The sequence below is a fragment of the Homalodisca vitripennis genome, chromosome 6, assembly GCF_021130785.1.
Source record: "Homalodisca vitripennis isolate AUS2020 chromosome 6, UT_GWSS_2.1, whole genome shotgun sequence".
Classification (NCBI taxonomy): Eukaryota; Metazoa; Arthropoda; class Insecta; order Hemiptera; family Cicadellidae; genus Homalodisca; species Homalodisca vitripennis.
Window position 1 is genome coordinate 92,670,890 of NC_060212.1, and position 27,206 is coordinate 92,698,095.

Here is a 27,206-nt window from a genome sequence, read left to right on the forward strand (position 1 = left end):
GTGCAATGACATTTCTCTGTCTATAACTTATTATAACAATCATGTTTATATATTAAATGCCACTATACCTAATTGACTAACACACAATTATGTGATGGCAAGCTTTGTTGTGGCATTTGTTAAGATTTCATAGCATTTTTTTATAACTTAGAAAATAAATGTTAGACAAAAGGTATTATTTTTAATTAAAATATAACTATCGATATATGAGAACAACCAACATATGACTCATTAAGATATACTATACAAACACTATTAAAAAATTGGGTTGGGGAAAATAGCTGAGGTCTTTTGTATAGACAACCTGACCATGCAGTAATCCTAGAAGGGTAATAGAAGAAAGGAGTAAAGTCGAAAAGTTTTTTTTGTATAGTCCTATATATTTAAATAAGAGTTATAATTAACTAAAACAGTATATTTCCGGATATTTTACAACATTCAGTGATTACTGCAGAAAAAAGACGGTGGCAAATAAACAGGAATAGGCCTTTATTATTATTGGTTCATTCTGGATGAACTTCTCAAAACCTGACATGATGATTTTCTATTGGCTTCTGGTCAGTTCTCTGAGGTTGGTTGTTGGAGACCTATTATGACCCGTATTCTTTAGTTAAGTTTTAATAACTAGTGTTTTGTGTTTTTATAAATTGCATGGTTTTATAGTCAGTGTGCATTGAATTGACATATACAACATGGTTGTTGTAATTCCTGACTTATACATGTCACAACACTGTTACGAGTTATTTATTTTAACCTAAATTGTAGTCGTGTCTTAGGTTTGTATTCATCTGAGGAAGAGGTCAAATTGCAGATCTAGTGATACTGAATTACTGTAATCACTGAATGATGGCAAATATACGGAAAAATCCACAATCTCTCCATCGTCAAAACAAACTTTAAACAAAGAGTTCTAAATAAATAAATTTTATTCCAATTTGGATAGCTTTCAACATTATTAAATATTGCATTTGCAAATGTGTATAGTGTAGCCAGTAATATGTGATTTCATTGCCAATTTTATTTTAATTCAGTAACAACAGATTCTATCTCAAATGATCGTTCTGAGAACAGATCACGAGATTGCCACTAAATTAGTATAATCAGTTGATGCATAGGAATATTTCTCAGGCTTAATGCACACTCAATGCTTTATCCCTGATCCAATAAACAACATGAACTAAGCTCTCCAAATAATAAAAAGTTCAGCATTGTCTTTTTTTAAATAATGAATTTGTAACCTGAGCCAGTCCATATTCTAAAGTCATGTGACATTGATCTATGGACCTCAGTACACAATGTATTTTAGGTCCCCCTAACACGTATTCTCCTTTAAATGGATATAAAAAATCCATGGGATTTGCACTCCATAGCTCTTGCATTCTTCTCAAGAGAAAATAAGCCACCATATTAACCACAGTTTTGTCTGCAATGCTGCACTACTGAATTAAGTACTGAAAGAAAAATAGTTTATGCAGAATTTACATAAAAAATCTTTTTAATTTTAGAATGGTGCAATGTTATGACATGCTGCACTTATCTCTGCTCTAAATTCAAATTCAAAACAACTTTATTCTTATAATTTGTACAATTACATTTACAATTATACAAATTAAGAATGGGATCAGTCATATTTTATTTAAAATATTTATATATTTCCATAAATTCTTCAAATGAATATAAATCTTTATTGGTTAAAAATATTTTTAGGTGATTTTTGAACAATAAATTATTTTCTACACTGAGTAAGTCTTTTGGAATTTTATTTATAAATTTAATTCCTGCTGAGCTTTGTTTCTTATAATGAAATTCCAACGAGTGTTTATGTACTGCCAATTGGTTTCTATTTCCACCTACATTAGTATACAGTGCCGATACATATGCGTTACAATCACATATAAACTGCAAGGCCACAGAAAGATCCTGAAAATCTTCAAATATTGCAGTTTTCAAATCATCAATCTCTAATTGTCAGTATTAGCCATTAAGAAGCAGCAGAACAAAGAAATAATCCATTTTTATCAGTTGATACATTTTTAACACAGAAACGTCGGAATTGGTGTATTGCTAAATTAAACACCTTGAAGTGTGCTGTAGAGTACATTGGTGGAGACGGTAGAGCTAGTACAATAATGTTGCCGAACGGAGGAGTTGCCAAACAGGTGGTGTAGATATAACAGTTATACTGAATACAGAAATAAAAGAAACCATGACAAGTTGTATTGAGATAACTTGCACGGTCCATCTTGTGGACCTTTGATTGACGAGGAAAATGTTGTTGTCCTAAATTACGATCTGGACTTGAAAGTGTTATAATTCAACTGCTAAGGGTTTCAAATTCAGATACAATAACATGCATTCAGTCTCTTTTAGACATTAGTTTATTTATAAAAAAAATTATTTTCAACCACTTTACAGATTTGTATATATTAAGGAGCTATAGAAAGTATTACATATAACCTCAGATGAGTATTGATGTAATGTATTACTTTTAGAGTTTTAAATTGCTATAAGTTTAAAGATCACCTCGTAATGCACAGTTCTAGTGCTTAGAAATAAGCTCTTAATAAGTATACAATGACGAAACATTACACGTTGCATTTGTTCAAACACAATTCAGTTAGTAATCATAGTGTATAAGCATATTGGAACAATGAGTAAATGACTGGCATCTTTAATTGCCATACATAATTAGGAACCTGTATTTATATGGTTTTAATTGTAATTTTACATTAGCACATAGATAAAAACTTATGATTTACTAATTTGTTGTGTTTGGTAAAATATTACTTTATTACTTCAGAAATCTCCTGTTTTCATTTAATAATAACCTTTAAAGATTACACACTCGTCATGAGTTTTTCTTCTCTAGATACATTATTTCTTGTATAAATATGATAATACACAAGTATTTGAGCCACAACTTCAGCACAAGTGAAAATTCAAAGAACGAAAATGAGTACACCAAGTGCAATTATTCTCTAAATAAATAACCAAATGGAGAATATGGGCCATATTTGTATCACTTATATAATTAGTACTAGAAATAAATAAATAAAATATACATTTTGACTTATTATGCAATACTAAATCTTCAGTCAGAGGAAAAACAAATTAAAAACAAATTTTCAATGTTTTGGAATGAGTCCAAAGGTAGCTTACAACGATCTGAAACACAACAGTGACGTTGAAACCATTTAAATTTATAAGAATCACAGTAACAACCATCTCTGTTATTAGCGTTTGGCAAAAAAAACAATGGTGATTGAGAGACTTAGACAATGTGTTTATTATGTACAATTCATGTACTTGTGCACAGTTTCTATCTAGCAACAAATGTCATAATGGAAAACAAATTTCAAATCATTTATGGGAAACAAAGAGGCTCTTGATAACAGTTGTAAAGAACAAACATAACACAGCTAAGATATATGCGGAATGCAAATAAATTACAAAATTATTTTTGAAATATTAACATGAACTGGGGCCGAAAATTAATACCTCATTCATAAAAGATAACCAATGTACAGATTCAAGTTAGGGGTGTGGATCAACTCGGGGTGACAAGCCGGAGAATCAACTGCTAACTAAGAAATACTATACAGTGTGAGGTGAGTACACTGGGAGGAAGTACAGCGCTGGTTAGTGTAAGTAGATGGCATCGGGGAGAATCTTGTCAGAAACAGATTTAAAAAAGGTAAAGTTTAACATTTTGTGCCAAAAATCTGTTTAGGTATATGTAACTAAAAATATTTTCATTCATAGAATTGATCAATAATAAGTACCACTCAAAATGTTCTTTACAAATATCTTATTTTTACAAAATGTAAGACAATCTTTTGAAAACCGAAAAGTTATTTCACATAGATTTTGAAAGACTACTTTTCTTATACAATAAAAATTACTTAAAATTTGTATTATATAGGTATGAATACTTTTGTTTAGTGACAAAATTAACAACCAAAACGTTGACTTGGAGGTTCAAATAACAGTTTATAATTGTGTCACAAAATAAAATGATCCTCTATTGCTACACTCTCACACAGACCACCTGTGTGCACTGATCCTTAATTTAACACATGCAACTTATTATGACAAATCTTAAGGTCAACTGTAATATATAAGGTTTGCTTATAAAAATAATTAAAAAACCAGATGTTAACTCTGAGCAACTATACAGATTTGTGCTGCGCACTCTCTTCCGAGTCGACTGTACACAAGCGATATTACACTCTATATACACATATGGCTAAGAGTAACAAAAAATATTCCATATCTTAACTACAAAATTGAAGGCAATATTCTAACAATTAGACGCAAAAACTATTAAAGCTTTATTTAAATAATTTACTCACTAACGTAAATTTAATCGCTAATTATCACTCAGAAGCACACAAAGTAATTGATCAGTACTTCTTACTTGTAAGGAACACGCAGGATATTTACACTAGTTGTGTCTAACTATCTATCGATGAGACCACAACAACTCCCATACAAACCACCATTACAAGTAGAGCATCTAAAACATTCTATACATCAAGAATTTCATAAGTTTAAACAGTAATCTATTGCCTCAGTTGAAGTCTGCTGTTATCAAAAATTTGCAATGACACTGGTGCGAGATCATGATCTGATTTATTTTTAAATGGTCAATTGCTTCAACATTTTTATCCCTTTATTCTAATGTTTTGTAAGAGAGTATGTATTTATTTCAGTAATAAATATTTTTACCTGTATTGGTCAAAATTTTAATAATGAGTAATTGCGTTTAGATGACGTGTAATTATTTTTTATCTACAACACCTTATGAAGTTGCAGAATCATGTCAGATTCACGTTTCATAATTATATGTAATGTAAAAGAACTGTTAGACAGTAAAAACAACAGTTGTATGTGAAAACTTATCAGTTGTTCCAAACATACAATAGAGGAAACCAATAAAAACAAGAGCAATAATCAACCTAGCCATCCTTAACAAATAAAATTATTTGGTTAGTTTGTGCAGTCAAATAACTGGAAAAGACAATTGAATGATATCCGGCAGAAATGTAATAAAGTAAATTAAATAATATGATACAAACAGCAGTTCAATTCTATTCAAATCCGCTATTCAAATTTCAACATGTACAGAATATAAAAACATTAAGAATATATATATTTGGAAAATGTTTCAAGATAATATATGCATAAAATGTTTTCAAAAATAATTTATGAAGACCAAAAGTACGCTAGGCCTTCATGAATCTTTTTTTTTACAATAGTGCTTACTTAAATTGTCAACAAATAATCAATTAATAATGTAAAACAGATTGTTTAAAATTTATGAAAATTATATTGCAAACTTAAAAGGCTAATTAAAACATACATTTAAATTACGTTAATCAAAAAGTTTCTCTATTGCACACAGAAACTTTCTCAGCATCAATGATTTTAATTTACTTTTGAAAGTATTAAAATCTTGTATTGTGTTAATTTCATAAGGCAATTTATAGGTTCTTGTTCCATTACAATCAACTGTTCAACTGTCTTGAACTGTGGTTAACCTACAATGATGCCAACATTACAGTTCTTAAAAGCTTTATGTAATAGTTTTTTATGGTTCGTGTTTGGAACATTCTGCTTCAACTCGTGTCGTACCTCATTTCAATCCTGTTCGTTAAGGCAATCATAATGTGATGGTTGCGCAAACCTAAACCACTATTACACAATTAATTATGGTGTAGTTATAAGAGTTGCAAGGATGTTAAACTGTACGTAAGTAATCCTTATGATTGTTGTGGTCTCATAGCTGCATGACAAAAAAAGTGCATTAATTATATTATATTACAAGAAGCTAATAACATAATGAATTAATTAAATTAAACAAAGGTACAATCATCCCAGTCATCCCCTTTCTATCGTCCAACACGACCAAACATTGCTTGATAATATTTGTGTACTTTAAATATACAATATAATGCTAGGATGGAAATGAAAATAACACTTCTTAAAATTGGAGACAACGTATAACATTTCAATTTTGTAACAACATGCATCAACAAATAATTTTTTGTGTACAAAAATCTCAGCATTATTAAACTATAAGTATGACACACAAATTGTTATCAATCAGGCAATTAATTAGAAAAAACAGATTTTTACAAAAAAATTAATTGCTTAAAAGAAGCAACTTCATGAATACTTGTAACTAGCACTTACAACTTAGCACGTCTGTCTGCATGGTGAAGGAACTTTAAAACAGCAAAAATTGGTCTCATTCAACAAATGTCTCTTTCCATGACTAGAAGACAAACAATTATAATGGCTAACTGTCATAGTGAGATAATTGTGTTAAACCATTGGCCTACTTCTGACTCAAACTTCCAGAGAGATATTTCACCAATTAAAATGTTCATGACGACGGCTTATTTTAGGACTTTTTAAATTGCCATCAAATTTTTATATTTTTCAAAACCGTAATCTTTTTTAACATTAAACATCTAAGAATAATGAAAAATGTATGTAGATTTCGCAAATTAAAAAAAAAGATTTCAATATGTTTTTCCATGTACCCCAAAGAGTACCCAAAGAATTAATTTACCTTGAAACTTAAAGAATCGTGCGCCTGACAGGGTACACGATAGTGTAAGGTATTTATTTAAGTGCAGAATCAAATTTTACAAAACCCAAGACAGGCAAATAATAAAAACGCAATAAGTAAATGGATATTGCCTAACGGGCATACAACGCGCTTTCCAAAAGCTGGGTGCATATCAGACTGCAATTGTAAACAATCGCGGGTTGAATTAATATTTTAATAATGCAATTCTTAATTATTTAAAAATACATTTTTTTACTATTATTAAAGTAGGCCAGTGAGTTAACAAAATGTTTAAAAAATAAAATGAACACATCTACACTATTTCACCAACAAAACGGGTATACTCTATTTTTAATATTATTTTGAACTTTAGCAAAATTGTCTCTACGACAACTGAAGATACAACGAAACACACAAAACAGTAGTTAAAAAAAATACAACTAGCAATATAGTTACTAAATCCATAATAAATTCCTTATCATTGCACTTAATTGGTACCATAATTTTATCACACAGAAGCAGTCATAGAGGACAAAACATTACTCACTGACTTTGTTTAAATATAAATTAAAATGTTAGTTTATTTTTTTAAATTAGTTTGAGTATTGTGTTAAATGATGTATATTTTATATTATCTACTATTTATTATGGTATTAATTACAAGTAAACACTTTTTCTTTTAGAAGGAAAAGCTATATTATGATGTAGAACTATGATACGGTAAGCAAAGTAACTTTTTCACAACTTTTCTGTCCAATGGCAAGATGTAATCTTGGTACTTTCAACTTTTCTTGTTCTTGTTAGTTATATATAACATCCTCAAACAGAAATATTATAATGTATGTATTTAATAAGCCATTGAGTTGAAAACTATTTTATTCATGGTTGGCTACAACCACTCTTCACAACTTAGTTTTGTACTACTTTTTTCAAGTACCAAAATCATTATCTCTACACTTGTTGCCCTTATTGTGGTTAATAAATACTTACATAAGAACAATGCAAAACTGTTTGATTGATTTTCGACTAACTCAATAAACAAAACACTAAACTTATAAATGTTACCCTGTAAATCGTCAACTAATGAAACACACATAACAACAACGATAACAAAATTTACAAACTTTTGCTTCTTTTCGCCTTAAAATAAATGTCATGTCGCGGGAAGTATAAAATTTTTGATGAGAATGGTTTGGATTAACAAAGGAGGTCCTAGATTATTGTTTTGATTATTACTAATATACTTCCAATGTGGAATACATACATCAAGACAGTAACTTTTGATTTGTTACAATTAATGGGACACAAGACGATAGCGTTCTCATTGTAGCACACAGTTGTGGTTGCGGTGTATCACCCCCACTCGGCTGAGGTCTCTCTCGATCTTGTCATCGTCCTCGATACTGTCAACAGACATGAACTTATTTACATAGTGCAAGACAGCAGTCGAAATCACTCAGTGAAGGTGTTGATGTATTATAGTTGGTAACATTGCCACGTCTAGGGTTAACCCTTTGGGTACCAGACCAACATTTTTATTTGTGTCTGAGAAATATTGGCAACTTTTTACTGAAAAATATAGATTTTTATTAGTATATAAAAAAAAAAACTCTTTTTAGGATGTTCAACACTATTTTTAATCTATGCCCGTAACTCCCTTATTATTTGATAAAAATTAATTATTCCTTTTTTAAATTGTACATTAACAATTCTATGTCAGTAAACAAATTAACAACAAAACCAATTATTATCTTCTTATTATTAGTTATTGGTTTGTTATCTTCTTACAAAACCAATGTAATAATTAAGAGCAATAATAAAAAAAATGCACTTATAAAAAATAAACCTTACGTTGAGTGGGTAAAAAGATTCTTAACAAAAATTCCGGATGCAAAATGTTTTATTTCAATAAACACTACAATTTTACAATATACAATTTTTATGGCACTTTGAAAAAGTTGTGTGTCTCATGTTTCATACATTTTTAAAGTTGATAATTTGTAATGTATTTACAATCACAAATTTCAATGAAAACCCATATTTCACAGAAATATTGTATATTAGTAATAAATACAATTAATTTAATAGAAAAGTAAAGTTAGTTTTTTTCAAACTTTACAGGCACATGTGTATGTAAACACAACATTTGTATTTCTTGGGATTTCTTCATACCGAAAGGGTTAAAAGAAAATTATAGCCTAATTTCTATAAAACAACAGAAATTTCCATGGAAATGAATTTTTAATTGCTGTTTAATTGTTATAACACTAATAAAATAAATATTTTTACATTTTGAATTTCGATCTAATTCATTGATAGTTTTGGTTAAAGCACTCACTGGAAAATTCAACTAGAACAATGATTTAAATTCATTGTTGAATTTAATTTGAAACCATAAAAATGAGAAAAGTCAACATTTTACATTATGTTGATAAGATATACTGGAAATAGAAAGTAATAAAAAAAAGGTACATTATAGTACAACTAATACTGAACCCAATGTTTTTCACCATAAAATCTAGATTAACGTTATTAATACCTTCCCTATGTTCCCATGCGTCAGTGCATTCAACATGTTAAGTACATTAGCATAAAAGTGACAACTCATACCACCAAATAACACAATACATAGTTGACACCACAAATTATTAGATTAGATTTTATTCTGCAGCTCTTTTTTTATCTGCATTAATCAATTTAGACCAGTATAGTTCAGTGATTTGTTATTTAAAAGTTAACTTAGTTTGATTATCCCTTGAATAAAGTAATACTTGAGTTACTTTGCCAAATAATAAAAAGTAAAATAACTCTTATATAAAACGATGTTTATAAAAATATCCGCAACTCACGCTTTTTCTTGGGAATCCAAATGATGCACAAGTTCATCCCGCTTATTTACTATATTAACTAATTCAGCCAGTAGGAGATTCTCTCTGAGCTTTTGTTCTTCTGTCTTCTGCCAGTCTGGAACAATAATAATGATTCAAACGAGTTTCCTTTAGAAACATCATAAGAGAACACATAATTAAGAAAAACCTGTAATCTGTCTCAGGACTTGGTCTAAATGTGACTGTGCTCTTTATATATTTGTTTTAACAATTGCAAACTCAATGTCTTTATCAGCACATATTTTAAAGTGATACAAAACTGATCCTTTCCAAACGTTCACAATTACACATATATAACAACCCAACTTGCTCACTACAAACATGCCTTTAATCCTTGAAAATCAATTTTCTCAGCATGAATTGACTTAATAGAATCTAACAATATCCCCATGGCCAAACTCCTTCAGACTTAAACAGTAAAATGTTTGTCTGTATGGACCTCCGCCAACTTTTCAAGAAGCTCAGAAATCTTGGTATTGAGAGGAATCGATTAATTGGTTTAAAAGAAAGCTTGTCAGCTTGTTTTTCGATGTTTAAAAATGACAATAAATACAAATGACCAAAATATACTCTAAATAGCCTTAAAATAAAATATGTAGTTGATTTTCCAACAAGGGTACTGTAACCAATTGTTCAAAATCAGCAATTGACAACTTTTTTGTATAAAACATAGAACAATGTAACTTGTCAGTTAAAGGAATTATATCCTGCCTGTCAGCTCACAATGATCAACTATTGCAGTTAATAATATCACACTTTAAAGCAAAACCAAGCCAATTAAAAAAAGAAATACGTACATTTTTTCATGAAAATATACAATACTTCACAAAACATTTAGAAAATGAGAGCTGGAAAGAGGTATATTTTGCCAATGTTAAAAATAAATATGATACGTTTAACAACTTATTTGCTTTTAATTTGAACAAGCATTCCCCAAAATGTTAATAATAACTGAAAATAAGAAAAACCACAACTGGTTGACTGAGGAAATTAAACTACAAAACAAGAAATCATACAACAAAAGAGTAAAGGAAAAACACCAAGCAAGATATAAATTTTAAAAAATGTTGTGAAAACCAAAAAGACAGAGTTAAGACAACAATTAAATCAAATTAAATTTGAATATTTTGATCGAAAAATAACTAAATCTTGTAACATACAAAAGGCTGTATGGAATATAACAAACTCCAAAGTAGGGGCCAAAAAGACAAAATTACTCATATATAACTTTGAATGAAGGGGTTACTAAATTTACAGATCCTAAAGTAATCTCTAATATGTTTAACAACTACTTTGTAAATATAGTTAAGGATTTAGAACCTCGAAGCACTTTATGTAATAGGCACTTTAATTTTAAAAATCATTCATTTGAGCACTGCCTGTTAAAACCATCTTTTTAACTGAAATGTGTAAATATGTGGAAAAAGTAATCCATTATTTAAAAAATAAAAACTCTTGGATATGATGATATACTTATTACTGTGATTAAAAAAGGGATTAAAAAAAGCATTGGCAGAATTTTATTTCATTTGGTAAACTCATTGTTCACCACGGGTGTATTCCTTCACATCTGAAAATATCTAAAATTATACCAATCCCCAAAAATACAATGTGAAGAATGTTTCAAATTATAGACTTATAGCTTTACTTCCTTCCATATCATAAATGTATGAGAAAATTGTATGTTAACAACTAAAATCATACCTAGAACAGTTTAATTTATTAGATGATTCCAAATATGGGTGCCACTCATTGACAATCTTGTTGAAACATATTTTTAAATGTTATAAAAATTTAATCATTTGACGACATCATGAAGTTCAATTTTGAATGACTGCCACACTACAGTGGTGATTCGTGTTGTTCAAAAATAAACGACTACCAACTTCAGGGCCAAAGATATTATAAATAAAATTATTTAAAAATATTGTTTTATATAATAACTATGCATTAGTCGTACATTTACAACTCACCTTCCATTGCTAAAATACTTCTAAGTTCCCTATTGAGAAGTTCGAACCTTCTTTCTAAGTCATCTTCTTTCTCTCTGAAAATATACACAACTTTAGAAAGAAGTTAATGTTGTTGGACAGGCTCTCAAGATGAAGGTTAGCAATAGAACTGGGAAGTTTGAAATAATATGTCAATAAACGTACTGATGCATTACATTATTTTTTCTATATTTAAAACTTTTTCCTATAACATGTAAACCCTTTGATGCGGTTTTTTCAGCGTGCATGGTGACCACTATTGCAGGCTTTCATGAAAAAAGCTAGTATAAATACACAGAGGTTTAGTACAGCCTCAATATCTTACTAATTTTGGTAAAATATCCATGATCTTTCACTCAAATACTCATAATGAAACCCACAATAAATCTGGTATAATAATTTTGTTATTTTTGTATGTTAAAATAAAGTTATTCATTAATGTTAGACAGGAAAGAAACATCCTATCCTGAGCTGTAATTTGGATAACTTATTATAGCTTTCAGATAACATATTACACTATCAAACACCTTTCTACAGAAAAAAAAACAATTTTACTAATGCAAATAATCCACAAATGTCAACACTTTGTTTACTCACACCACCATAACTGTTATCAGATGACTGAAACCTGTTAATATTCAACAAAATAGATGACTGAAACCTGTTAATATTCAACAAAATAAAACAAACTAAATAAAAAATTGTATGAACATAATATATTTCCTGTTTTGTCTACAACGTTCTCTTATACATATTTAGTTGGAAAAGTTCCAGAACTGGCCACAAGATGAAACCACATAATGAGGTTGTACGTCGGCACATTCATATAACGTCAAATAATATCAAAGGGTTAAAAATAAATTCTCCAAAATATAATCAGAATCTAAACTCAAAACCATTTTTAAGATCCTAGTAAATAATTAAAAGTCTAGTATGGTGTAACCGTCTCATACTTACAGTATATTTAACTGCATTTGTCTTCTGAGCAGGGCATTCTTTTTGTTGACTAGAGTAAACCATTTTGCCATCAGACTTTCTTCTCTGTCTTTGTCAGTACCTGGACAATACAACAAGATTATAGAACTATTAAACTCCCTCCTACATCAACTCCAACACTTAACATCATAAGTACATGCAGGAAGACATAAAAGTAGCCCAAGCAAATAACATTTCTGAGGTGACAAAATCTGATTAAAATAACTTCTCACAAAAATCTAAATTCTCGAACTTGGCAACTGGCCAACAATAACAGTTCTTGTAACTTGCTGTGTAGATAACTTCAAATGTCCTAACGTACAATTGAACACAACCAGTGGGGCAAACTGAGTTGTTCATTGTTTTTAAATTAAACACTAAATTTTGTTAACTTTAACGAGTGCTTAAATTTAAGGTTAGGTTTTAACGCTTGAAGAAGAGGTCCAGATATCGGTGTTTAAGATATTTTTAAAACTTCTTCAAATCTGTTGATAAAATCTTCAACTGGCTGTGAGAAGTTGTTTCTTTGCTGTTCTATATTGAACATTAAACATGTTGTATGTCTGAATTTAGGGTCACGTCATACATTTTATTTATGGTTATGTATCTAATTTTATTTGCCATAATAATGTGGAATATTTAAAATGTTTGATCATAAATAATTCATTATGACCACCAGAAAAAAGAAAATAATTTGGTTTGTTAGTGAAATACAATTTGAAAAAGCAAAACATACATGGATGAAGTTAGAGGTAGTGACTGATATACTGCCCCTTTAGTTGAATAACTTCCCTGAACGTGGCTGCCAGAACACAAAACCACTCTCCATTCAAAAGTTCGTATATCTACCTTATACAGCACAGTTTATAGAAATGATAAGTATACCAAAAAAGCCCAAACAAGTTGAAATTTTGGTATCTTTTAAATATTTTGGCTATGCTCATTGTCCAGTTCTGTTATTTATGTATCTAGAGAAAAACAAAATGTGTTCTGAAATGCTTAAACATTTCCTAAACTCATAAACAATCTTTTGTGTCTCGATTATTTTTTGAGATGTTGAAAAGGTGTATATAAAATCCCATTAGGATAAATTGATAATATATAATATGTTGCTGACACAAAATCTATCTACTTTTTCCAATTGAGCTGGAAAGACTATTTAAATCTAAACTTAATTTTGATGCTGAGTCAAACGAGAGCATCAACAGGTTTAAACTAATCAAGATCAGTGTTGTACTATCTACGCAAACTTTACCTGTTTCCATCACTTTCCGAATTTCTTTTTCTAATATGGCAGCTTGTTTGTCAATTTGTTTCTGTTCTCGTTCTAACGCCTCTAGTTCATTTTGAATGTAGTTGATCACGTCTTTTCCAAGCTGAAATCATATATCGCAATATGTTAATTTAACCCTAACAGTCCAATTTCACCTGCAAATTTAATTATTATTGTAGCAACTGGATTTACTTAAAACATTGGTTATGTCAAATATGAACAAAGGATGATCTTTATCTAACTTGGTCACTGCCATAATTATTCTGATCTACCAAATTTGTGTTAAACTTAAAAAGATTTTTGTAAATGATATACCAGATTTAATGTTATACAGCAATTAAGTGAAATGTACAAATCAGCAGTATGCCAAGCACAAAAAGAGAAATAATCAATGATTTAATTACCAACATGGGTTGGTTTAATTGAGATAGTATGGGTTTATTGCCCAATGAATACATTTTCAATTTATGTATCCAATGCACTCTCTGGATAAGTTATTCAAATTTCATGATCAAAACTCACAGAAAAAATACCAGAAAACTGGTTACACAAGATCCAGTTATTAATTTCAATGTGAAAGTTTTAACTGAATATATAACTAAACAACTTTAACTTACCCCTCGAGGCTGTCTCTCTGGTGATATTCTCTCCATTAACGAAGTGAAAGAGTGAAGAGGTGAATTTACAACGGGTTTTGTCACGTTTTCTTCCTTGTTGTTCAAGACCCAAGGGGGTGTGTTTTCTTCATTGTCACCCTAAAAATATGACACAATGAAGATTAAATTTTGTTAAAAAACGGAATTCTTTATAACACAGTGTATGTTAAAATATATGTTTTATGACCTCTTGTTGACTTACGAAGGTATTCCAGATTGAATAATTATTAAAAAACAAACATGAGAATAATTTTAGCTGAACAAATTTTTTTATTTAGCGCAGACACATACAAATATTTTGTGCTAAATCAGAGACGTGGCTGAGAAGTGATGATAATACGATTATCATAGTTTTTATTTCAAGTTATTTGGAGTTTACAGAATTATGATACAAATTCATAAGCTAGCGTATCTTATTTATCCGTATCTCCGGCTTATCCAGATCAGTTTTACAGAGTAGAGAGTGTCCATTTACTTGAAGAATATACTGTTTTTATTGAATTTCAGTGAAATTTATTTTTCTTTTAACCCCTTAACTGCTGCGCAATAAGGCAACCGAGCACCACCAGCGCTACTCTCATCTTAAAACTGTTTTAGACACGGGAGGTTATTGTTTATTTTTTCCTACCTACAGGCCTTAACTGCTCTCTGGTGGCTATTTTAAGTACTAGGATGAATGAAGTGCTGCTTTACAAATGTCTTAGCCTAGTTTACAACTATGTTACTATGTCAAGAGCACATGTTTATATCAAAATATTAGCTCTTGTCTAACTGCAATTTATTAGCACTGTGTAAGTTTTGTTGTGTGATGATTTTTATGATTTGTTCATTTCAGCATGTGAGACGGCTAATAGTCACAATAACAAATGAAAAATAAGGAAATTTCTTGAAGAATTCAGTTCACAGTTAAACAACGAAAACATCTGGTTGTCGGAAAGTGGTGGATATTATAACAGGATTATATAACCAGTTAATTTTTTATTAAAATGTTGGCAAAGAAATAATTTTTTATTTTAAGTACAAGCAATTGTTGATAAGTGTACCAATATCCACCATCTATCTTTGAACCCACGATTGTCCCAATCAGCCGCGGTAATGGCTCGGTGCTACTGTACATATCAATACGTCATGTAAATGTCACCATTAGGCAGGATTCGGCCTTGGAGGCGTTTAGACAATCTTACGGATGGTAACTTCGCACTGAGTCCATGAGCCAAATGTCTGAATTGGCTGTTCTTTTCTACTGAGCAGGACTACTATTACAATGACTCATCATCAGCAGGGTTTGACTAACCTGTTTAACAACGGTCAAAAATCAACTGTTTTCGGCCGTATTAAACCACTATATTTTTACAGTATTAACAATGTTCTGGTAGCCCTAGCTGGCTTCAGACTGACGGGTGGATGACCTATGTAGAGACTGTACGAGCAACTTGTACTGTTGAGAAAGTTAAGTTTAGTACTAGCTTAATCTACAGTGTGTTCGATAAGTCAATACCCAATTTTATGTCAAATTAATGAAAAATGACCCAAATTTGTTTTTGTGGTGTTGGGTGAAAGAAGAAGAGTTACAACATCAGGCTAAACATTTTACAGAATCTCGAAAACAGAGTGCGGGAAGTGTTAACAAACATTCCAGCACAGATGCTGCAAACCTCAGTGGCAGATGTTCGACAGCGGCTGGAGAAATGCATTGCCAACACTGTAGTACATATTGAACTAAATTGATTAATTTATAGGGAATAAACCTTAAGAATTAAGCTTTGTTTTTTATGGCAGTCACAATTTCGCACCATAAAAAATAAAATATTTGATTTAATATCTAAGATGGGGATTGATTTATAAACACTTGGTAGAGACAGTTATTTATATACAACCTATATGTTCACAATTACCACAGACCGCCTGTAGTATCGACGGTCTCACCGAACAAATCAATCATGTTACGGAAAATCAAAAGGTTCAGAGTTGTTCAAAGCATTTCTACATATATAGAAAAACTGTAGTGTATGAAATTAAGACTGAGAAACCTAGATATTGTAAATTTTGTGCTTGATGGGTAACCAAACTTAGGATGATGGACTCAAAACAAACAGAATGGACCAGCTTTAGAGCTGTTTCTTATTTGTTACTATGAAGAAGGTGACAAAATTCTTAATCACATAGTTATAAAAGATGGGTATTTTTTATCTCACTATCAAACGGAAAAGCCAATTAACAGAGTAGGCTCACATCTCGTTGCCACGATTGGTTACATGCATAGGGGAGAATTTTATTCAATAGGTATTGAACATCTTGTACCTAAATAAGATGAGTGCTTCTATGTAAATGTTACTATATTGAACAATTCTATGGGAGGGTTCACTTCTAACTGGTTCGTACCTTCAAGTTGAACCTACCTGGGTACAGCACAAACCAATGTGTCACTTCAATTTGGGCAACCCTATCGATAACCAGGAGTGGCACATCACTAACCATAAATGTCGAGATAATGGGTTGCAAGGTAGATCAATAGCTCTAGTCTACTGTGGAAGATGACTGTTGGAGTTGGTAGGGTCCTTAAGTGCTAAAAGCAGTTGATATCCTAGACATAAGAGTGTGCTACCTCTGCCCACTGGCTGGGGATGGCTGTTACACAGTCAATGGTCATAGCTGCTCTCCTCTTTTTTGAGGCATATTTTTTTGTTTTCTTAGGACAAGAAGCTTATAAATTGCAACTATCCCTATAAGAACCTTTGCGCTGCTTCCGGAGTAACAGGATATTCAGGATGGGTAAGGTTTGGGGTAGGGGCTGTCTCCTATCGAGATCCATGAGGAAGAATTTAAGGCACTAATTTCAAGTCATGTCCCCTTGAAAAAAGGGGAGGCCAGTTCTGAACCAGCCTCTCCAGTCAAAGCAGGCAGGGGGTGGCACACCCTTGTTGAGATTAGCAACAACCTTTGATACTTAGGGAACGAACCCCACCAATTCCAACAGTCATCTCCCGCAGTAGACTAGACTTATCGATTTACCCTTGTATCTCAGAATTTGCAGTTAGTGATGTGCCGCTCCTTGACATCCATAAGGTTGCCCAGATTTAAGTGACACATCGGTTTTTGCTGTGCTCAGTGGTGGGTTCAACTGGAAGGTATAAACCAGCCAGAAGTGATTCCTGCTGGGAATGGCATGACTGAAATATTATAGTCCCTAAAATCCTTCCTCGTGGATCTCTACAGGAGGCGGTCCCTTCCCCGAATCTTACCCATCCTGAATATCGTGTTACTCCAAAAGCAAACGCAAAGGTTCATTCAGGACTAAGTACAATGAGAACCCAGCGTTTTTCAGCTACTAAGAGAACAAAAAAAGTTAAAAAATAGTTTGATAGTAATTTTTTCAAACATATATAATAAAAAACTGTAATGTTACGAGTAAGTTTTTATTTATGAATAAAACAATTTACTTTCGGAACAATCTTCATAAACTTTTGAAAACTTGCACAATGCCTTATATTTATCACTGAGGGGTGATTTATGATCGCCAACGATATGAGACAATTTCTATAGAATCTAGTCAACTTACTTTTGAAGGAGATTTTAAATGCAGCGGAGAACTGTGCTCACTGGACTTATCACTTGGTGTATTTTCTTTGCCTGCAACATTTTAATAAATCGATACAAATAAACAAAAGCAAAGTTACTTAACTTTAAAATGTGTGTTACTCATGCATAAAAATTTTTTTTCCAGTTATATGAGTAACGCCTTTTACTTTGACAAAAACTCAATTATTAACCCTCGAGCTGGCAGTTGAAATTTCCTCAAGTGGCAGGCCATTTTGAGGTGTTTTGCAGTAGTATTGGTTTTTATTTTTTTTTAAATATAATTTGAATATAAACCTATATGTATTATATATCACTGTTTTCACAAGAAAATTTACTTTTTATTCATGGAAATAAAAACCCAAAAATATAAGAAATGTATCACTTTTTTTACTAAGTTTGTTTTCAAAAAATAAAAAAGGTATGTAAAAGTGGTGGGGGTGCACCTATAAAAGACATATTGTGTGAAAAAAAAATATTTCCAAAATACCCAAAATGTTGAAAATTTTTTATAGTTTTAGAAAATGTATAGTTTACTACACTTTTTTTAATTAAAAACAATTATGAAATACTCTAATCTGAAGATAGTACAATACGGCTAAATTCGTTGCTATGGATACGACTGTGTTACAAAAATTCATCAAAACCTTAATTATTACTCGAAAAATTCATAAAATACATTAAAATTAAGCTTATAAAAATAAATAAAGAAGCTTTATATCATGATCATCGCATATGAAAATGATCCTAAAGCTAACTAAAACTATCACAACACTGCACATAGCCTAGAACACAAAATCTCACTAATATATTTTTTCACATATATTTCTTCATAACATGACAAAATAAACTGATAAAACACAATATACGAGAATTTATACGCATAAATAAACACACTTATTACATAAAAACACTTATTTCATGTAATAAACTTACGTTTTAGATGGACAAGAATAACGCGACCGGGTAACAATACAACAACAATGGCCGACTGTTTACAAACAACTCTCGTTTTCAATATGTCATACTTAAATCATGGCATACAAAACAAAACAAAATACATCGAACAAACCAGCAACTATTTCTGATTCCAGTGGTATATGAATCATTGCAGTTTAGTTCGTGTATTAATTATAACAGATGTCAAACGGGCACGTGTCAAATCGACTGATTTTCAGGCGACTGCCACTACAGAAACATTAATATCGACTGATAATCAGGCGACTGCCAGTTGTAGGGTTAATGATTTTGGTGTTTGATACAAAATCCATTATTCATTGCAACCTCTGGTAAATTGACACACATTCAGATTGTCTTGGGCTATTCAGGTGGTGTTAAATGCTAAGTCACTATTTGTGACAGTACTAGTACGCCAGAAGTGATTGCCAAGTCCTCAGTTGAAGTTTTATTATACAACAGCTTTGCATCATCATCATACATCAAATTTGTTTATGAATTACTGACATTAATAATGTAAGAATAGTAAATAATATAATCTATAGTTTTACAACCATTCTTTGTAGAGCCAAACTAGTAAAACTCATGTTGTTTTGTAAGTAGCAATTGTTTTAAAAATGTTTAATGTTAAAAAAAAATTTAACATTATATTACTTGCCACTTACTTTTTTAACTTAATTTAACAATTTATGAAAATAAATACTGTAATGAAATGTGTTTAAATTATTTACAGAATCCATCTGGAAATGAATTAACTAAACAATGTACCCCTAGTTAAAATACGACAAATAATAAATAAGAAACAATTATTAACTCACATGCAAAGATTATTTTGCTTTGAAAAAAATATAATTTACTATAACAATAGTTTTTGTCAATCAAATTACATACAAAAACCTTTTGAAATGTTCATAGGAATTCATTAGCCTGCTAAAAAATAATTACTATTTTTCATACTACTAATTTCATAGCTTAATTGTGAATCTTATTTATTAATAAACAATTATGTACTTTGTGTTAGTATAAGGACACTGCAAATATTTAAACTGCTATCACAGTGAAATGACCTTGTTTTGTACCCCATAAGAACAATATTAAAGTTTGAAAGTTTGAACTAAAATAATCCTGCTTACACATCCATACTCTACAACACTCTCAGCACCACGTGAAGTTTCATAGTAGGGATACATACACTCGATGTAGAGTAACATTAACACTTGGGACTGAAAGTGTTATATAGCAATATTTTACTAGCTAAAATACACAATGTTAAATACAGTACAAATATTGTTTGAATTGATATATATAGCTAATAGGTTTCTTAATATTTTTTTACATAAACAATTATACAAGGTGATATCAGAAAGTTTCCGGACTGTACTTGCCAAACAGCCAAACAGAAGAACTGTTGGAAAAATTCTGCACGTCATTCATGATGACCGTCGTAAAACAAAAAACGACTTGTGTAGCAGTGTTGGTATTGGCAATAGAAGTTAAGAAATTTGAACCGAAAATCTAGGCATGCATCGGGTTACCGAAAAAATTGTGCCTCATCTTTTGACTGTTGAACAGTGACGTGTTGATGTGTGCAGTGAACTCAGACATCTAAAAGTGACCCCACATTCATATCCAGGATCATAACTGGGATAAAAGTTGGTTTTATGGTTATGATTCAGAAACAAAACAGTAGTCATCAATGTGACTGCTATTTTGATGCAAGCTCATTGCTTGAATTTATCAACCATCATATAAATCGCTATGTAATGATAACACACAACAAATCACAACTTGAACACATAAACTAACCACTTACAACAAAACTAGGCACAAAACTATTGCTGCAGAGGGCTACTGGTGCACTTGATTGTACAGTCGCTTCAAAGAAATAGTGAGTGCGAGTACAGTCTGGGAACTTTCTGACACCATCATAGACACAATTGTTTATGGGTACATAGTACTGACACTACCTATTAACAGAGAATAATGTTAAAACTAAATTAACACTATGAAGAAGATTAGTTATTAATTTTGAATTAAACAACCCTGTGGTACTACAGGAATGTAAATAAACATTCACATAATGTAGACAGTTAATCTGCCATACAATGACGACGAAATATCTTTTCTGTGCACTTATCAAAATGTCACTTTTGGGTGACTGACAACTCACTGGGAGAGAAAGGGGAGGTGACGACACCCAGCCTAGCCTCAGCTATCAGACGCCGCGCACGCTCCCGCAACTGCTGTTGGCGCTCCTCCTCCGCCTGTAACAATCGGCAACGTTACACTCGTACCCTTGAGTAAATTAAAACAATACACAATGTTCACTATTTGTTGTTGTTGCTATTTATCGCATAGTAACACATATTATTCAACTGAATAAACATTCTTAGTAACTTCACCAACTACGTAAACTTCACATTTTTTCTATTATATGTTTAATTATCAAAACCAAATATTCTGTTTATCTATCTGATCATTTCAACTTTATGACTGATATCGGTGAACAAACTACAAGAAGGGGAGCCACATTCACCAATTCATCGATCAGAGATTTTAGTACGTCCTTTACTGTTCAGGTTTGTCGCCTTTGGAATGCTCTCCCCGATGATATAAGATATATTGTTTTTCTTTTGAATTATAAGTTATGAATTCATTTCAATATAGATTTTTACTCTAAGTTCATTTAATTTTGTATACATAAAGCAATGTTGTTATTTTATATTTAAAGTATAAGTTAATAATTTACTGCAACTGTATCAAACTCAAACTATTGTAAATTTACTATTATACGATATGAGGTTGAGTGGTAGGGCTTGATAGCCCTAACTCCACCTAGTTAATAAAGGCATTTTTCATGTCATTTCATTACTTAAAATTGGTTTATGCCCTAAATCTGTTTTAAATTGATGTTTTATTTTATTCTGACTATCAAACTCCTCCCCAAGGATTATCCTGCTTCAATTAATCTATTGATAATTCATTGATAAATCTCTTTACACGAATGGGCCTTGCTACCATTAACTTATATATATTTTTGTATTTTGTATTTTTGATGTGATAATTACTAGAGAAAACCTGTCTCCAGTTGTAGTCTACAGTTAAAATCAATTTACAGCTTTATTGTAGTTAACCCTTTAGGTACGACAAGTCTGCGTAGTAGATAATGTAATTCTTTGTTCAAACTTCGTTAATGACGATGCAAGGTTTAAAACGATAATAGGGTTTCGGACATTTGCCTTTGTTATATATTACAACATGTATAAAACAATGGTTTGAGGATTGAATCTATCTTCTTTGTAAGATGAGAATATCATTAGTCAATGAAAAATAAAAAGAAAAAGGAGATGAAAAAAGTGGTAAAAAAACTGCTAGAAGTTTAGGAGAAAATAACATCATTAAGTATGTGTCCATTGTCCCCAGATTGTATTTATGTAGGTTTATTCTCCAGCCCTTTTTTTAATTTATAGAGTTAAATATTTATATGATTATCAAATTATCAAAATGTAGTGGCAATATCTGGTCGACATTCTGTTTGTATGAGGGTCCTTAGAAAATACTTTGCACGGAATATCCCAAAAATTGTCCAGAAAAATATTAGACAGCTAACTTGCACAAGGGACTCTGTACTATCAGTTCTTAGCAACATAAAAAATCAACTTAACTCTGTTCATGGTGCAACACGACAAGAACAGATGTAGAGACAAACGTACATAGCACTCATAGTGGTGATATTAGCACATAATTTATCCTTGTAATAAGAGATAAAACGTCTGTGGCACAAATACACAATATTTACAAAGGGCTGATGCAACATCCTTATTGTATCCTAGTATATCTACATGGAAACAAATTATGTAGTGTTTTTTTTTACTATTATGAAAATGATTTGACCTCAATTAATCAACTAATTTCTCCGATGGTACACCTACAGTTACTGTTGTTCAGCAGACAGTACAGACCTGTACAGGTGAAGTAGGTTGTGAGTTCTTAGCCACGTCCCTTCTCGCCTGCTCCAACAGCTGTCTGGCGCGCTCCCTCAGCTCCTCGTGACGGTTGCCTCCCCCTCCCCTCGGGCCCTGCACACGGCGTTAGTCAACACACCACACCACACCACACCATCATGCCGTACTGCAGCTATGTTTAGTCAACACTTCTACTTCTACAACTCTACTGGCTGGAGTCCAGTCAGACCAGTGAAAGACGTTCTTCTTTTTAATAATGTACACTTATTTCAGATTACCTTGCATTAATGGCATGATTAACCGTGATGATTCACTATTATATGCTGAAATTTCTGTAAAGCACTAGACTGTAGATAATTTTTGTTTTATACGTCCTGTATCATATAAAAAAATGTAAGAAAACTGAGATTTGATCAAATCTATTAATTTAACTTAAAAACGCAAAACGGTAACAGAAGATATATAATTCAAAGAAAATAAAACCAACATGTTTGGACAATAATAACAACATGAAGAGTCTTTACGCAAAATTTGACTTACAAAAGAGTCATAACTACAGCATATTACTGATGCAAGTAAGTTTAGCTTCATTTCACCTTTCACTTAGTGTATTGTTTAAAGTCTGACATTGTGCGTGCGTGCGTTGATGTTATATAATTAATCACCCAAATACAAAATGTCCAAAATTTCTAGGGAAGCAACTCGAGCCTACACACAGGCTTTTCTGCCCATGAAGGCTCATTTCCTAGGCCACTTTAAATTTATGTGTATAATATTTTTATGTAAACATTTAAATATTATAGTAATAAGATAATGGAAATAAATTTATAATAAATTAATGTCCAATTAGTTATATAATTTAATTTCATAAAATTAATAGTTACTAAATTTATAACTACTTATTGTGGATTCATTGTTACACTTTATTTAAATTTTTCTCAAGAAGTTTTATCTTATTTTAAGTACTGCATGTATGTAAATATTTTGAAAATGTAATATGATTAAATTAAATTCGAATTGGAGCTTCACTCTACATCCGCATTGCATTAAATCACCATAGCTACATTATGTATGTTTCTAAGTTAAATCAATCCTATATCGATCAGCCATACTTGCGATTGGTTGTAAATAAATAAATTGACTCGAAACAAAAATAAATTATGACAATCTGTTCCTTTATGTATAGCCAAGAAACTGTATCCTTGAAAACGGTGATGGAATATATTGATATATTTGTCATTCTTGGAGAGTTAATACTGTTGACACAGTAATTAGTAGGAAAAGCAATCCATTAATAAAAACAAACACAATTTGTGCTGCAAACAACTAAACTTACTTTAGGTCCCAGATCGTTGCTCAGAGAATGTGTGATGTGAGCGAGTCTCTGAGCCCTCTCTGCTGTTGTTGCGTGTTGCGTTGTTAGAGTTGATCACCCCCTCCTGTCAACATTATCAATTTAGTGTTTAATTTTTACCTATTATTCATTATTTTCTGTCCAAAAATTAATTCTTCTTATTAACAAGTCTTGCTTGATAATATATTTTGTTATTTATATGTGTTTATATATAATTTTTTTTATCTTATAACACACACAATTAAAAGCACTAGTTAGATTTGAGACCCGTCACAATATACTGTAGGTTAATATCTCAAAACTTCTCACACTGCAATATCAACTGTAACTACAACTTCTGCTATGTGCCTATTTTATAGACTGAAAGCAGTAATACGATTTACAGTTTCTAAATACAGTTTATCTATAAGTGACACTACAAGTTTATTAGTTACACAGTAAATTTTGCTTGCTTCTAAAGTATTTCTGAACGCGTTATTTTATTTTTAACTGGTTTAAAAGTAAAAGATTTCTTCAAAAACAGCCGTACTTAATTTCTATATTAAAAAATGCCAGAGCACCAATATAAATAAAATGTTTTGAAAATACATTATTTTCCACAAAACATTCTACAATTCTTGGAGTTACATTAGATGATACCTTGAAATGGGAAAATCACATAAATCAACTATCCTGAACTATCAACTATCCTATTAGAACATTTTACTCAGCGTGCTATGAAATTCGTTAAATTCAAGACTTAACTGGTTTAAGAACAGCAAAAAAAACGGTTTTACTTTGGTTATGAGACAACATTATTTCTTGGAGTAGTTCACCGCTTATAAAACATGATTTTGAATTTACTTAAAACGAACAGAACAGTGAACTTTAAAATATATCCCATCATGTAGAACTAGTTTTTCTAGTATCTACATTTTGGCCGTAAGGAGTATATCAAACTCTCCAATGACAAATGAGCTACTACTGAGCTGACTACCTTAAATCCTTACTCTCAATAAACACCTGGGATACTACACTGTGGATACTGATAATGATTTTGCAATATTCCAAGAAGTAATGCACATTGCCCGAGACATCTCCTGTCCAATAATAAAAGCAATGAATAGAGTTGTCTGAGTACCTCATCAAGTACTTTGCTCAGATAGCAGAAATTACTCTGCAGAAGTCTCATCATTAGCAAAGAGTCAGGAAGGGCATGACTACTACAACTACAACTCTTCTCACACGACCATTCGAACTAAATCCCACAACTCAAAAAAGAGGTCAAATCTGCAATCTGAAGCCTAAAATATAAATCTAGCAGTGTGAATAAATACTCACCTAAAACCTTAACACACTCTGCTGAAGAATTAATTCCACCCCTCACTACAATTATATATAAATAATTTTCAGGATAATTTTCCTCCTGAACTGAAAATGTCTAAAATACACCCCAAATATAAAAAGACCACTGTCAGAACCTGAAAACTACCAACCAATATCATTGATCTCAACATTTTCCAAATTATTGATAAATAGTTTTAATAAGACAAATGGGTTTCAGAAACTGAGATCAACAACCAATGCTATCATCAAGCATAGTCGAGATCATCATTGACAACATTGATGACAAAAAACACGTGACAGCTTTATTCCTTGGACTATAGCAAGACTTTTGATTGTTTGGGGCACAGCTTGATCTTCAAAAAATTAGCATCCTTAGGACTTAGAGGTATTGCAAAAGATTGGTTTACGAGCTATCTGCAAGGACGATCTCAGGTTGTTGAGCTACAATACACCGCATACATACTTTCAACCCACAATCAAATCAAATCCGCAACAAGTCACAAGAGGAGTCCCTCAGGAATCTGTGCTGGGCCCTGCACTATTTATAAGTTTATTAATGACTTTCCCTCTTTTATACAAAACCACAGCATTCACTGTATAATGTATGAAGATGACACAACCCTTCTGATAAAAATCGACTTAGCAAAAAAAAACTTTAATTTAACTTCTTGACATCACAGCCTTGTATTCTACCTTCACTTACAGTATAAATAATTACTTAGCACTAAACCCTGAAAAAACAAAGCAAGTACACGTCAGTAAAAGATAAGACCAAATATAAGTATCCATGATGTATCGGTGGCTAACAAGGTTATTTCCTAAAGGTTACTCTAGACAGTAATATTTCATGGACAGAGCATGTAAACGACATCCTAAAATAGATCAGCTCTGGTATCTATGTTGTTACACAACTAAAATGGAGAAATAGATTGGAACTCAGGAAGCTGTGTAAACAACTTATTATGCAATAGTTGAATCTCTCCTTGGCCTAGAACCTCTTCAAAGCTGTCAGCAAGCATTTCAGTCACTTAGCATACTCACTGTAACAGTCCTCACATCCATGAAGCCATCTTACATGTCTATAGGTTCAGCCCATAAACAAAAGGGTGTATCCACAACTACCACACTCGTCACACCTCCAGATACGTATTATCTCAACATCGGACTGCACTTTATGGAAAAAAAAAACTTTCTTACCTTGACTAAAAACTCAAAAATTACCATACAACCTCAGGATCTTATTAGGAAATAGACTCAAGAGAGAAGTTCGAGATTTTCTAGTGATAAGACCAATATACACTCTGGAGGAGTTCCTGACAATACCAAGAGTAGATAGTCAACTTAAATGTAGTTTGTTCATGACACTACCGATGTACTAAATTTCCTTAGCATGGAGGGAAATTCAATAATTACATACTATCAAAACATTAACTAAACAGTACCTGCTTGAAATGAAATTTACACATATACATGATTACAGTCCTGATTCACCAGAAATGGGTAACCTCTAATTTCAAACTACTAATTGTACCTATGTATCGGTTCGTTTGCAATGTAACTGTATGTACAAGTATGTAATTAATGTTTAAATACTCTTATATAGTATATACTCTTATACTGTATTATATGTTTATATCCTCTGCTTCCTGTTTGGACCAAATAGTATTT

The 27,206-nt window shown here is 31.4% G+C and overlaps 1 pseudogene; it reads right to left on the reverse strand.

Moving 5' to 3' along the window:
• Positions 1-7,391: 7,391 nt before the first annotated feature.
• Positions 7,392-27,206, reverse strand: part of LOC124365473 — a 56,769-nt pseudogene continuing 36,954 nt past the window's right edge.